Genomic DNA, 13,684 nt, shown 5'->3' with positions numbered 1-13,684 from the left:
CTATTAAAATAAAAAATGTCCTAATGAGAAAGGAATTTTGGTAGAATTGTCTTCCAAAATGGTCTTGTTCCTTAAATTACTTTCATGAAGAACACGTGCTGATAATCTGCTCATTTTTTTGTCTGACAGGCCGGCAAATTTAATTGACTGTTCCAGGTCATTCATCATCAAGCCCAAATATCAACTAACGTGATATTGAAAACAAAGACAGAATTTGATGAACATTATCATTATTTTTATTTTTTGGCGAATTAGTACACCACGCAAAGGGAAAACAAATGAACACATATCCAAGGAAATGGCAGAAACACTAGAGGATGCCCTCCAATCTGTAGTGGAATGGGGACAAAAATGGTTGGTCACCTTCAATGCTGCTAAGACTAAGCTTGTTTCCTTCACTAACTACAAGAAACCTTCTCTACCACCAATAGCAATGGCCAAGAACACATTTTTTATTTCCTCGGCCTAACGTTTACAGGGAATATGAACTGGAATAGATACATTGAGAGCATTGCCAAGGCTGCTGCAAGGAAGCTTGGCTCCCTCTACCATGCTAGAAAACTACTTACGCCTGACAGTATCCTATACCTCTATAAGGCCACCATTCGCCCATGTATGGAGTACTGTTGTCACATCTGGGCTGGTGCATCTGCTGCTTGTCTCTCGCTCCTGGACAGGGTTCAAAAGAGAGTTGCCAACCTGAAAGGTCCTGAACTGTCATCTAGGCTTCAGCCTCTGTCCCATCGACGAGATGTTGCATCCCTCTGCCTGTTCTACAAATACTTTAATGGTAAATGCTCTGACGAACTGCAAACACTTGTACCTCCCCGACGTAACTACCCCCGACAAACCCGACAAGCTACTAAGTCTCATCCCTTTACAGTAGAGATCCCTAGGTGCAAGAAAGCCTTTTACTCCAATAGTTTCTTCCCCAGAACTGCGGGTCTTTGGAACTCCCTTCTGGGATTCTGCTTTCCCAACTGCACTGATATGCAGAAGTTCAAGTGTAATGTTAACAAACATCTTTCTACTCATCTCCCTTCATAATGACCCCACTAATTAAGTCCCTAATTATAGCCCCCTGCTTCAAAGTGGCACTGTGCCTTGTTTGGGGTGAAAATTGAATAAAAAATAAAAAAATTTCTCATAATATATAATGATCAATAGAGGCTGGATTCTATCATAATATATACGCAATCTGCATAAGTTAAAGTATCATGTTTAAGCATATTGTAGGACTAGTCAACACTGGGCTGCCAGCTAGCATACTGTGAGATAATATTGTAACCTTTCAGTGGAAAAAATAAGTTTGCAAGAAAAACAAAGCTAAATTAATGTTTTTGATCACAAAAAAAAAAAATATTGACAGATATTTTTTATATTAGTTTTTTGTCCTTTCACCTTTGAAGAACTTGATTTTTCAAACACTGTGTCTTTTAAAACTACTATTTCTTGTTATTTAGAAACCTTGTTCTTTCCTTTCTTAACATCAGAGTTTTTTCTTTTCAAACTTAACACTTTGATAAAATTCAATGATTTCAACTTAACTAAATAAATAGAGCATACCATTAAGTCTACCTTTTTAAGCCCACAATTCAATTATAGACATACATATTGTAAGTGTTTGTGTGCAACTTAAGTCAAGTTTATCTTTGTGTTTGAATAAATTCAAATTCCTTGTCAAAGTTGTGCAACATTGGGTAAAAAAAAAATACTCGGGTAACTGGTCTCTAGGTTTGTGAAATGCAGGTTTTTAATCCTTCCATCAGTGATGAAGCTTGCAGACTCATAATAATCAAGACAAATACAATGGTATAATTAACAAAGTGTATGAACAAAAGTATGTTACAAAAGTACACATCATGATTCTGGGGCCATAACTGCCATCGATGGCTGCCATGAGGTGTTAGTCATAACTCCATTTATTGTCTGGATAAGTCCATTTATCCCTGAAATAGGTAAATGAGGTTACACCATAGCATTATGGATGGTAGTATTAAATAAAAACATTATGCAAATTTTATGTTTTTACACAAAATTTGCATATATTTTATAAAGCTAAACAAAAATAAAGATTTTATTTCCATCATTAAAATTAACCTCATCAAATTTAAATTTTAATTGTGGCATCTCTCATCTCAATATTAATTGGAATTTACATAGGATGCTTGTTTATTCTGGGAGACATACTTCCACATTCTATTATTTTAATATTTAGTAAATATTCCTAAAAGTAAGTACACTCATATTAGGGTGTCCTGATGATTCACTGTATGGAGAGACCAAAGGCAAAACTTGTCAAACTTTCAAATTCCCTTTTATTTTATCTTCATGGGGTTAACCGTATTCGATTGATGTGACTAACCGTGTTCATAGAGAGTTAAGTAAATAGAAACTATGTTATCGCTTTTTTAAATTTTTTTTATTACATTTTCACCCCAAACAAGGCACATTGCCACTTTGGTGTAGGGGGCTACTTTCAGGGTATGCAACTACTGGGGCACCATGTAGGTACTTGGGCAGCAAGATGTTGGTTCACATTGCACTTGAACTTCTGCATGTCAGTACGGTTAGGGAAGCAGGATCCTGGAATGGAATTCCAGAGTCTAGTGGTTCTGGGGAAGAAACTACTGGAGTAGAAAGATCTTTTACATCTAGGGATCTCTACTGTGTGGGGGTGGAATTTAGCTGCCTGTCGGGTTTATCGAGGGTGTCTGCGTCGTGGGGGCACAAGTGTTTGCAGTTCGTCAGAGCATTCACCATTAAAATACTTGTAGAACAAGCAGAGGGATGCAACGTTTTGTCGACGGGACAGAGGCTGAAGTTTAGATGCCAGTTCAGGGCCTATCAGATTGGCGACTCTTTTTTGAACCTTGTCTAGGAGCGAGAGACTAGTAGTAGACGCACCAGCCCAGATGTGACAACAATACTCCATACATGGGCCAATGGTGGCCTTATAGAGATACAGGATACTTTCAGGTGTCAGTAGTTTTCTAGCACGGTAGAGAGAGCCTACCTTTTTTGCAGCGGCGTTAGCAATGTTTTCAATATAATTGTTCCAGCTCATGTTTCCTATGAACGTTAGGCCAAGCAGTTTGAAAGATGTACTCTCAGACAGGGAATCACTGGCCATTGCTATTGGTGGCAGAGAAGGTTTCTTGTAGTTATTGAAGGAAACCAGTTTAGTCTTGGCAGGGGGGGGGCAATCCGCTTAGTATGGTTTGGGTAAGGATTACAGATAATAGCATCTCAAGAAGTTGCATCATTATTTTCTTCATATAAGCCACTGCATTATCTGATACTACACAATCAACACCATCATATAAACCACCGAATTAAAATTCCATGGAGATATTTTATTTTATTCTGGGAGATACCCTGCCAGTTTCTATTTTTTTTTTTTTTTTAAATATTTGGTCAAGGGTTCTAAGCATAAATAAGAGTGTTCTCATGAATCTCTGAATAGAAAGACCAAAGACACTTGATGAATGATATCAAATAAGCTTTCAAATTCTGTCTTTTTATTTTAAAAGTATCTTACAAGAGTATGTCATGATTCTGGGGCAATAACTGCCTTCAGTGGCTGCTATGAGGTGTTAGCTATGAATTGCCGTATGAAGAGACCAAAGATACAGGTGTCAAGTAAACTTTCAAATTATCTTTGTTTTTTTTTTCATTTTACTTCAGTGTAAAATCTCAGAAAGCAAAGGGCCCCTATCATGGGGCTAACAATATTTGATTCATGTTAATATCTGCGTTCAAAAGGAGTTAAGTAAATAAGAACTGTTACAGCTTCTTTTAGAGCATTCTGTTTAGTATTGTTACGGTTACGATTACATACAATAGCATCACAAGAAGTTGCAACATTACTTTCTTCATATAAGTCACTGCACTGAAATTCTGAGAGGATCATTTTTATTCTGGGAGACATCCTGCCATTTTTTTTTTTTTTTTTTTTTTTTAATATTTTGACCGGGTTTCTAAGTGTAAATAAGGGTGTCCTCATGAATCTTGCTATGAAGAGATCAAAGACATTCGAGGATACTGTCAAGTAAGCTTTCAAATTATCTCTTTAATTTTACTTAAATCTCTGAGTTAGTCTTTTATGTATTTGCCCACCTACATGTACTTTGTCATAAAACACCATCACCTTTCTCTTTGATGTTATAGGTGAAGATGAAGGTTCATGCTCTCAGATGTTACATGATCTGTCACGCTGCATCTTTCTGCAGATCTTTTAATGGAAGTATTTGCATACTTTGTTGTATCCGACAGTGTAAAGGCCATCTATCAATAGTATTTGGTATCACTTTTCTTTGTATAAGCTAGTAGAGGTATTTACATAGTTTGTCATAGCAGTGTAAAAGTAGTTTGTGTTCTCAATCACTGAGTGGCATGTTCATTTTTAAGTTGATTGATATGATTAATCTATGCAAGTATATGACTTTTTACGAATATTTGTATTGTACAATTGATCATGATTTGATAATATTCAAATTATAGAGAGTTTGAAGGAGTATGGTTTTACTGTGTGTTTGCATGTATACAACTTTATCTTACTTGGAAAAAAGGAGCAACACATTTCAACAAGTTATGTTTTGGCAAGATATTTCATAAGTACAATTAAAGTTGAATTCTAATTAAAAAGATCTACATATTTTACAAGAATATGGCAATTCTTTTTCTTTCTCCAATGTGTGTTCACATCTAAATTTGATTTCAAAATTAAAAGAGTCAAATACATCTTCCTTCTCTTTTTCTTTCATTTTTGCTTAATGAATTTTCAGAAATCAAAGGACTCCTTCCTATAGCTAACATTTGATTTCTTTAGTAAATTCGTAAACATCCTCATGTTCATTTAAGATTATCTCCTACTTCTCAAACTTTAAGTTATTGAAGCAGTGAAAAATAGAAATCTTTTTAGAATAAAGAGTGTTATATTTTAATATAGTATTTTGAATGAGTGTAACGAAATGATCCACTCTTATTGTACTAGACTGTCGAACAAAAAAAATCAGCAGCAGCTATAGAATGGCCCAAAATAAATATGACATATATATATTTAAAAGCAACTAAAACTTGGCACAAGGAAAAAAAAAAAAGGGGAAAAAACGGGTCAAAGTTCCTCAAAGAGAAATAATGTTTTCGTTGTCTCGTTTTGCCGGCATAAAGGTTTTCGAACTGCAATAGAGACAGATTCCAAAATCTTTAAATGGTTTTTGGAGTCTGCTGTGTAACACCTCGAACCACTTTATTTTATATTTATCAGCACAGCATGGATTGTCAACCAAATGCTGGCCAATAGCAGAGTCCAAGGCTACGGAAGGAGGGAGACTACAGGATCCTACACTTGCCTGTTTGATTTTTGATGGAATATGGTGATTTATATGAGTTAGCAAATGCAAAGATGTTTGCCCGACATTGATTGTGCCAAGTTTTGTCGCTTTTAAACGCAGTAATTTCAGATTAAATCTTTCTTTTAATCGTTTTTTTTTCTTATTTTTGGCACATCTAAATTCCCCCGTAGTGCTCTTTAATTTCGCCAATAATATTGTTTTGTATGCTATCGATTTTCTCCTGACGAGATGATAGCCGAAACAGCTCTCGAGAAATTTCCGCACATTCTATTTAAATCTTTTCAAGTGCAAATGAAATGCATTTATTCATGGTTCCTCCAACAATAATTTCATTATCTTCCAAAAACCTTTTCGCACAAACATTTTACAACACCCTGTTTTATAACAAATACTTTTTAAAACTTTCGCTCCTTGCCACCTTACGTTGGTCATACCGAGCACTTTTTCACCCTCATTTTCACACGTACATCTTCCCAGACATGCAACTTGCTTCTCCTTCGATCATGTGGTGTATTTTTTCTTTCCTTTTGTCGTGCAAGCTCATGCACACTTGCTAATTTGCATATAAAACAGCTGCTCCTGCTAATATTTTCAATAATCTATCTAACAGCTGCTGCTGATTTTCTCACATGCATGCCATATGTGCTGTGTTACATGAGGTTGGTATCTCATTTTAATATAGTATTTGGAATGAAAACACTCATTAGCAGCCAAATTAAATAAAACTTTTATATGTAAATGTAGATTGTTTTGAGTGTCCTATTAATGTGACGCTGGCAGGTAATGGGTTAATATAGTATTTTGAATGTGGATGGTGTCAAGCAGATATTCAAACCTAGGACAGCGTCTCATTTTAACATAGTATTTAGAATGAGGAAAGTGTCTCATTTTAATATAGTATTTAGAATGAGGACAGTGTCTCATTTTAATATAGTATTTAGAATGAGGACAGTGTCTCATTTTAATATAGTATTTAGAATGAGGACAGTGTCTCATTCTAACATAGTATTTAGAATGAGGACAGAGTCTCATTTTAATATAGTATTTAGAATGTGGATGGAGTCTAGACATTCAAACCAAATGTATCAGTTCATGAATTTTCAAAGAGGATTCATAAGAAAATGCTGTCTCACATATTTCACAAATATAAAGTGTTTTACTTTTTTCTTCAATTTCTTCAGTTTTTTCGGTTTTTATTTCTAAGTTTGCAGTTTTTATTTCATTTTTTTCACTATTTTCCCCCATTTTTTCACTTGTGTGTATCTGCATATGGATTTTAAAAGCGGATTCTTGTTTAAATGCTGAGCCACACACCCCACATAGATAAAGTTTTTCGCCCGTGTGTGTTTGCAAATGAGCAACTAATCTTGGTTTTGTAGTGCACGAATATCCACACACTTCACAAGAATATGGATTTTTATCATCGTGTTTACGTAAGTGCAGAACTAAATTCGATTTTTGAGCATACGAAGCATCGCATTTATTACAGGAATATGGTTTTTCTTCGATGTGTGTTCGGACATGCTGTGCAAGTTCTTCTTCCTGTAAATAAGAATAACCGCAGACTTCACAAGTAAACTTACTTTCTTTCATGTGTTTTTCATTTTTCTCAATTTCATTATCGTTTTTTCCAGTGTGAGTTTTAACATGGTTCACAAGATCTGTTTTCTTTGAACAAGAGTAGTCACATTTTTCACAAGTAAACTTGCTTTCTTCTTTTGTGTGTGTTTGAACATGTTTAGCAAGGTCTAATTTATCTGAACAGGAATAACTGCATGTTTTGCAAGAATATGTATTTCCTTTAACGTGTTCTTTCATGTGTTCTATTAGCATATAAACATAAGTAAAAGACGCATTACAAACTTCACAAGAGTGTCCTTTCTTTTCGGTATGTGTTTTAACATGTTTTGCCAAATGTGATTTTTGATCAAAAGAAGCTTCACAAATTTGACAAGAAAATTTCTTCTTAACACCATGTTGTTTCATATGCTGAAATAAACTTGATTTCAAAGTAAAAGAAGATGCACATGTATTGCAGGAATATGGCTTTTCTCCAGTGTGTGATTGAAGATGCTTAGTGAAGTGCGATTTATGAGAGCAAGAATAGCCACATGTTTCACATTTAAACTTGCTTTGTTTTACACGTTTTTGCATGTGTTGCGATAAAGTCGAATTTTTTATAAGAGAAGAGTCTGAAACATTCCTACGATTACATTGCTTCTGCTTTGTTTGCTTTTCCATTGCTTTTTACTTTATCCCGTTTGTATCTATTTGAAAATGATGAATCGAATGAGAATATTGTTTCTTTGCAGTATGGATGTTTCAGATGACTTTTGTTATGACGTAAAATGCAGTGGTTTTCTTTTCTTTATAGAAAAAAAAATTATCCAATGATTTCAAACAGGAACATCTGTAAATAAAAACATGAATCAAATTTAAATATTGTTTATATCTAAATGCATTCAATGAACTTGTTATTGTTGGATAAACTCATAATCTTTAAATAGAATTCATCAATCTGAAATTAATGCAGCATTTTCTCATTTGATATATAGCTTAATAGATAAATGCATAAATGCATTGGTTAAAATATATTCTAGAGCCAATTCTACCTGGATGTTTTCAGGTTAATTTCTGGTGAAGAAAAAAAGATAAATTGATTTGAACACTATAAATAGTCTAAAAAAAAAACAAAAACAAATCAAATTTAAATATTATTTACATTTAATGAAGTTATAATTATTATCACCAGAAAAACTCAATTTCTAAGTAAGATTCATCCATCAGAAAATAATGCAGGATTTTCTTATTTGATACATAGCTTAGTAAATAAATCCATAAATAGAGCCAATTCCACCTTAGATATTCATACAAAATAAGGGATTTTCTTTTTTTATTTTCTTAATAGATAAATGCATTGGGTAAGATATATTCTAGAGCCAATTCTACCTAAATGTTTTCAGGTTAATTTCTGGTGAAGAAAAAAGATAGATTGATTTGAACACTGAATGTAAGTAGTCTATCCTAGTGGATCATATAAAAGTTCAGTTTTAAATTTTCAGATGTTAACTTGGATCTTTTTACTCTAATAAAATTTACATTGAAGATTAAAGGTGAGTCTGTTGTTATTTCTGATCGTTTTTTTTTATTCTGCCAAGGGCAAAACTGCTATGAGAGAATATCTCACACCACTGCACCACAGGTTCTTGCAGAGATCACACTCAAGATGAGGACAGTAGTCCGATGAATCCAAATAATACAAAGTTTTACGGTATTTTTTTTATTAAATTAAGTGAAAATAAAGAATAGTTAGAAAACACCTCTTCTCCTCATGTTAAGAATGACTTTCTAAATAACCTTATTATTTTAGCATGGTAACAAAAGTGCATAAGTACCAAAATAATTATTAATGAAAAAGAAATTTGTGAAACAAAACGAAATCACTATGTTACGATTACTAAAAGAGATAAGTTGATAGGGGAAATAATAAGGTTCTGTTGCTTACGTCATATAACGAACGTTCGGGGTTTGTATTACTGTACACATAGATTCGAAAAAGTTGTCAAAAAACAAATATATAACAAATAAATGTTATCAAAGGCAAGATAAGTTACTTTTCTACCAAACTGGATATATTTTTTGTGTTTTTACTCAATGTAACATGTTTATTCAGCTCGAAAAGCATACAGTGTTTACTGATGTATTCGAAAATTCAAGATGGTGTCTGACTCTCTTTAACACGGGAAGTTTGGGAAAAGGTGTTATAAATAAAAAACTGGATAAAATACTGTTAAAAACCCGCTCAATATATGTTACAGTGACATAGGTTATTTTTTTAAAACCATTGTAATAATTCATAATTGATTAATGTTGGTATGTTGGTTATATTTTTGTGTGTTAAAAATTGAGGAAAAACGCTCGGCTTTTTCCGGTTATTTCCGTCAGTTGCCGAATGAACCCGAGACAACTTCGTGAAAATCGTGGTGGTATATGTTTCATTTTAATATTGGGGGGGGGGGGTTCAAAGTACAGAATATTTTTTGTGAAGAAATACTTGTAAAAACAGGATACTTCTACACTTTATCGCCGAAATTGGAGACGCCATTTTATTTCATGCACCTACCGTAAAAATCCAAGAGAGAAATCAGTATTATAAACTATGGATGAAGCATGAAATAAATAACAACGCTCGCCCAGTTTAAACAATTATGAATATGTCATTTCATTTTCTGTTTTTAATTAAAAAAAAAATATGTTTCATGAAAAACTTTCCAGTTTTCATTAATTAAATCGAAACATTTCCAATTAAACAATTATGGATATATGTTCTCTTTCACTTTATTTACGTTTTTTCATAGTTCTTTACGGAAGTTTATCTAGTTTAATTCTTTTGTTATTTATTTCTAACTTCGGCCATAGTTTAAAATACTAATTTCTCCCTTGCATTTTAACGGCAGGTGCGTGAAATAAAATGGTGTCTCCAGTTTCAGCGACAAAGTGTAGAAGTACCAAAAACAGTGTTTATTCAGATTGGCACTTATGGCGGTAATTAAAAGTAAAGGAAATACAGAAAAGTTTGTACGATGTACGTACTCCTTTACAGAACTAAGGTGTCATATTCCAAAAAATTACGTAAATCGATTTAGTAGGTTTTTTTTTTTTTTTTTTTTTTTTAAATATCAGAAAATCCAAATTTACGATTTTTAGTGATTTTTAACTGTATTTAAACATAAGGCTGATTTTTTTTTACCGCGATCGGCGCGACCCTTCGATTTGAGTTGTTAAGTTGTTTCCCCCTTATTTCATGGCCGAGGAAAACACTACGACTCGCTTATTTGTAAAATTTGATTTTCTTGGATAATAATAATAATAATAATAATAATAATAATAATAATAATAATAATAATAAATACTTGATCAAATTACGTAATTTTTGGAATATGAGATCTTCGTTCTGTGACGATTACATCATACAGACTTTTCTGTGTTTTCTTTACTTTTAATTGCCGCCATAAGTGCCAATTTGAATAAAAACCAAATACTATTTTAATATAAAAAAAAAAAAAAATGCATTAAATAGGAAAAAGTGGAAAGAAAAGGTTTACCTTTCATTCGAGAGAATTGAATATTAAAGAAAAAAAAGGGGGGGGGGCGAAAAACTGGATATTTTCCCGTTGTGTTCAAAACAGAAATTTTGGTCGGTGCGTTAGGATTTCTTAGTCAATCGAAACATGATTGAAATGTAAAAGTAAGTTTTCGAATAATAAAGCACAAAATCAGGAGGTAATCGGCGAAACGGTGTAAATCATTATTACGTTCCTTGTGTTAAAAAGTCGGTACTCATGCATTTTTGATACCGCGAGAAATACGAATGTTCACGAACATTTCCGGGCAGATAACGGAAAGACGCGGGATACGCCGAGCCGCTTAGCCAATCAAATAAAAGCAAAAACAATTCAATAATTTTTGTTTTCTTTTACAATATCTTTCTTTTTTTTTTTTTTGTACTTACTTATGTTACTGTGATGAAATAATAACGTGATTATTTAGAAAGCCATTCTTAATATGGGGAGGGGGTGGGGGTTTTGTAACTATTATATACTTTCACCTAACAATTTAGTAAAAACGGTACCGAAAAACGGTACTCTTGCAAAATTTGACCCGGATCCTCTGGATTTTCCATCAATTATGGCTCGGGCTCGACCGGCAATTCCCGGATTAAGCCGAGCGTTGTTCAAATGTTGAAACGCTAAAATAGACATTTTGTTGTTGTTGTTGTTGTTGTTTGTAGAAAAAATGTAATTTTTAAACCTTTTGGGAGTGATTGGAGGGGTATTGTTTTCTGTTTATTTTTTTTTAACATTGATAGAAAATAATTTGTAAATTTTCTTTAAAAAAAACTTTTCTGTACTTTCACCTTACAGAACTAAGATGTCATATTTACAGTTTTTATAAGAATCATTCATCTTTTTTTATAAAAAAACTTCTGTTTACAAAAAAATAAAATAAAATAAAATAAACTTTTATTGCCAATTTTCTTGAAAAACAAACAAAACAAAACAAAAATGTTTTCTTAAAAAAAAAGCTGTACTTACACCTAATAGTTTACGGTTAAAATCATTCACCTTTTCTGGACCCCCCCCCCAACTTTTGTTGATAAAAATTGCAAATAAATAAATAAAAAATAAAAGTAAATAAACAATATAAAATGAAACTTTTCTTGAAAAAAAAAATATATATTCAGTAAATTTGCAGAAAGTTTTTGTTATTTTTATTTATTTTATTTCTATTTTTTCCGGTTTGTTTGTTTAGAAATTCGCCTGCGTCTGTTACTTTGCTCGGCTTAATCCGGTGACTGCTGGTCGAACCCGAATCATAATTGACTGAAAACCCGATGATCCGGGTTAAATGCTGCAAGAGTACCCGAAAACGTGAATTAAACTTGAAAATACTATTAAAAAAAAAAAAAAAAAAAAAAAATAGCACGGTAATTATTTCTTCTTTTAACAATGTTATTTCAAACTACTATTTTCTTATGTGATGAACAGTAATTAGATGATAGTGTATTACACAATCATAATCCAGCCATTACTGCATCTTAGATTTATCCAACAGATATTTGAATTGTTATGTTTATACTGATGTTACCATGATATCATTGTATGTTTCAGACCTCCATCATTTTCGATGAATAAAGTTATTATCTCAAAATAGTATCGGCCTACTTATCTATGATGGAGGTCTTGATTACGTTTTGTTTTGCTTCCTTGAGTATTTATGGCTCTCTTAACAAGATTGTGGGGATCGAAAGAATATACACAGTGTGAGGATAAAAGGAAGCTGGAATACTAATCGACCATGATGGGAGGAGAGCCAGACACCGCCTCACAATGTGGTGAAGCCATATTCTACTAATCAGCCTTGTCTTCAGTCACATAATTGCAGTGTCTCCTGGGACAAGATTAGAACTGCAACAGCCAGCGACGAGGACATGTTTAAGTTAGTACAGCAAATTGAAAGTGGAATGTCAGACATCCGAAATGATCTGCCACCTTCCTTGAGAGAATACCATCAGTTCCGCAACCACCTTTCCACCGTTAATGGTGTCATTATATACAAAGACATGATAGTGGTTCCACCGTTACTGAGAAAAGATATGCTTACAGCATTGCACTCTGCACATCAAGGCATTTCATCCATGATGTCAAGAGCAGAAACCTCTGTGTTTTGGCCTGGTATAAGCAATGACATCACCAAACTCAGAAACTCTTGCAATCATTGCAACCGAAATGCGCCATCTCAACCAAGTGCACCACCAATGCCACCCGTCTACCCCTTGTATCCATTTCAGTGTGTATGTGTGGACTTCTTCCACTAGAAAGGCGGTAATTACCTGGTGATTGTTGATAGATACTCAAACTGGCCCATCATTTAAAGGGCACACAATCGTGCCTCTGGCCTCATTGACTGCTTATGATGCACATTCGTCACATTTGGAATAGCAGATGAGTTATCTTCAGATGGCGGTCCAGAGTTTACAGCTTCAACAACCAGAGATTTCCTGAAGACCTGGGGTGTGCATCATAGACTCTCATCTGTAGCTTTTCCACATAGCAACTGTAGAGCAGAAGTTGTGGTGAAGACCGTGAAATACATGATTACAGACAACACTGGAACAAATGGTGAATTAGACACTGATGCCTTTCAGCGTGCCATGTTGCAGTATCAAAATACTCCGGACAGAGACACAAAATTATCTCCAGCAATGTGTGTCTTTGGGCGGGCGATCCGAGACTTCATCCCAATCTTGTCTGGCCGCTACAAACCTCATGAGACATGGAGTGAAACACTTGCTCTAAGAGAGGAAGCTTTACGCAACTGACACATGAAAACTGCTGGACGCTTAGCTGAACATACAAAGCGGCTGCCACCTCTCAGAGTGGGAGACCAGGTCAGGATCCAAAATCAAACTGGCCCTTGTCCAAGAAAATGGGACAAAACTGGCACTGTCATTGAAGTTCATCAATATGACCAGTATGTTGTACGCATGGATGGATCAGGCAGAGTAACATTACGCAATAGGAAGTTTCTACGAAAGTATATGCCGGTGTATTCCCCTCCTGAAAAACATACCATCGACCATGACTTGAGATATCACTTCAAAGAAGGAAATCCCAACCCACCTACACCAGTGAGTGGGATACCAATAGCCCCAGCTGTTCCATCTCAGACCGTCACAGACTCGAAACTACAGGACAACAGTGGGCATACACCAGCTTCACCGAGTCATTGTTCACCTCCTGTATTACACCAGCTGAGCATGTCAC

The 13,684-nt window shown here is 34.2% G+C and overlaps 2 long non-coding RNA genes across 2 annotated transcripts in view; both read right to left on the bottom strand.

The window, feature by feature from the left end:
• Positions 1–13,684, bottom strand: part of LOC145276753 (uncharacterized) — a 135,059-nt gene that overhangs the window by 61,677 nt on the left and 59,698 nt on the right. The window lies entirely within an intron of this gene.
• Positions 3,519–11,174, bottom strand: LOC145276754 (uncharacterized). The gene is made up of 2 exons (XR_013868009.1): positions 10,463–11,174; positions 3,519–7,767 (listed from the first exon to the last, which is right to left on the bottom strand). It is a non-coding gene; the product is annotated as an uncharacterized LOC145276754 (long non-coding RNA).

Source organism: Euprymna scolopes, chromosome 5, assembly GCF_053919585.1.
Source record: "Euprymna scolopes isolate OS-2025 chromosome 5, ASM5391958v1, whole genome shotgun sequence".
Lineage (NCBI taxonomy): Eukaryota > Metazoa > Mollusca > Cephalopoda > Sepiida > Sepiolidae > Euprymna > Euprymna scolopes.
This window is presented reverse-complemented; position numbering and strand designations above follow the sequence as displayed.